This window comes from Somniosus microcephalus, chromosome 10, assembly GCF_052327205.1.
Source record: "Somniosus microcephalus isolate GS21.2 chromosome 10, FLI_Smic_1.0, whole genome shotgun sequence".
Classification (NCBI taxonomy): domain Eukaryota; kingdom Metazoa; phylum Chordata; class Chondrichthyes; order Squaliformes; family Somniosidae; genus Somniosus; species Somniosus microcephalus.
This window is the reverse complement of record NC_140996.1, coordinates 139,913,430-139,915,678: the sequence shown is the minus strand read 5'-3', so window position 1 is coordinate 139,915,678 and position 2,249 is coordinate 139,913,430. Positions and strand designations below refer to the sequence as shown.

Here is a 2,249-nt window from a genome sequence, read left to right as displayed (position 1 = left end):
GCTCGAAGAGCCGAATGGCCTTCTCCTGCTCCTATTTTTCTATGTTCTATGTTGTACTACATTAAAGGCGCGATATAAATGTACGTTGTTGTTGTTATACCGATGATATTCGTGTCCATGGTTACTAGCTCATAGTTATGCACCTAATGTTTCATGAAGATTCTTACATTAAATATACATATGTTGCAAATGTATTGTTTTTGAACTTGTGCAGGCCAGTTGTGTGTTTTAGAAGATTTGACTTCTTTAAGATGCTCTCAGTATACAAAGAGATTATGTAGCATTTTATTAATCTGTGGGACCTTGACAGAGGACAGTATCCAAAATGTCACAGGTGGAATTTGATCTTAATAAAGTTTACCAGTAAACAGTTCTTGAAACAGTCCACAAATAGATCCCTAGTTCTTAGAGGCAGACAGAAAGGAACATTTCTAAAAAGAACTTCAATTCATCATCTTTTCCAGAACTGTTAGCTGCACTGCTATTGTTAATCACCATTTTCTAGCGAAGTCCCTTTCAGGTAGTTGACAGGCAAAAAGTGCACCACAGCTTCCGGCCACCCTCTGAATTTATTTTATCTTTTCTCATATTCTTTTCAGTCTTGATGATGATCTGCACTATGCACTCCTACATCTTCATCTATCAATTTAAAACAAACGTAAAAAGAAATAATGCAACGTGCAGTCCAATGTAACAGAAATTTGGATAGCCCTCAAAGATGTCCACCAACATGTAGTCAGGCATTATGCCATTTTAAAGCAGGTAGATTATCAATTTAAATAAACACTGGCAGCACATTCAACCAACATGCATTAAACAGAAATCTGCCCAGTTTCCATGTGGCACTCTGCCAAGAATCATGTTAAACATGAAAAGGGAATCCAACCCAGAAGCAGGTTTCTGGTAAATGCTTTCCATGCTCTGCCAACTCCGTTTCCCTGGGCCAATGCATCATCTCTTATATTGAGGTACATGCATAGGTGAATATCCCAATAATATGACATAGCCACTGGCAATGTCCAATCATTATTATTCTGATATCAACTAGATTACACTAATTTTAAAACATATTCAGAAATTCAGGTCTCCACGGGTGAGTACGCACGGGGTACTCACCCGTGGGCCTGATGGAAGTGCCGGTTTCTTGCATGCACTGCGCATGCGCGGGAAACCGGCACTTCCGTTCCTCTGAACGAAGAGGTTCAGAGGTCGAACGCATGCGCAGGGGAGGCTGCGCGTGCGCATCAAACTTAGTTTTTTTTTTACAGGTTTTCCCGAGAGGGTAAGCCTGCAGAATTTACACATTTAAAAAGCAGGCGTAAGGCCTGCTTTTTACAAGGTAAGTGGTGAATTAATTAAAATTAAAACATTTTATCCACAGGTTTATTATTTTTAAATATTTTAAAGCAAGGTAAGTTTATTTTTAGCCCCGTTAGAATATAAAATTATTTTTTTCAAAAATTTAAATTATTGTTTAAAATAGTTATTTAATGTAATTTATAGTTTATTTAAAAAATGTGATTTAAAAAAAAAATTATTTGAAGGTTTAGTGCTATTTTGGGGCCATAGTATTTATAAGTCTTGACAGCACTTCCTGTCAAGACTTATGAATGGAGCATTCCCTGCTCTGATTGGCTGCCCATGGCCCACATGATCCCAGGGGACGCATCGAACTAACTGCGCCCCGGGATACGCAAGCACTGCGCGCCGGCAGCTGAACCAGGCCCCAGATCGGAATTCCACGGGGCCCTACAGCTCAATGGCTGGCGCGCAAGCTAAGTGCAGGTTGGGGGCTTGCACCCGCGGGAAGCCCCCGACCCGAATTTCTGGGCCATTGGTACACAGAAAAAACCCAGCTCATTGTACTTGAGTATTGCTCATTACTTCTGATTGACAACGCCTACAGCATCAACTATTTTTAGAAATGTTCCTTTCTGTCTGCTCTTGAAAACTAGAAAGTTATTTATCAACTGTTTCAAGAATTCTTTACTGGTGTCCTTCATTAAGAAAAAAATCCACCTGACATTTTGGATACATTTTGGTGGAGGCAGTTATAACAAATTAACAACACAACTATCAAGTCCTTTCCAAATAAAAGTTGTAATCAACCCATTGTATCATGAGTGGATAATTCAGAGCAGCAGAGTAGGAGATGGCTTGACTGGTAAACCCAGAGCAGGAAAACATGACAAAAATTGAAGGGTAATGTAATGATATCAGCAAATAGTGATGTTATTTGCCTGTTTGAT

At 39.4% G+C, this 2,249-nt stretch overlaps 1 long non-coding RNA gene across 1 annotated transcript; it reads right to left on the bottom strand.

Moving 5' to 3' along the window:
* Positions 1–271: 271 nt before the first annotated feature.
* LOC147111723 (uncharacterized) lies at positions 272–1,135 on the bottom strand. Its single transcript, XR_015079853.1, has 2 exons — positions 887–1,135; positions 272–639 (listed from the first exon to the last, which is right to left on the bottom strand). It is a non-coding gene; the product is annotated as an uncharacterized LOC147111723 (long non-coding RNA).
* Positions 1,136–2,249: the final 1,114 nt, after the last annotated feature.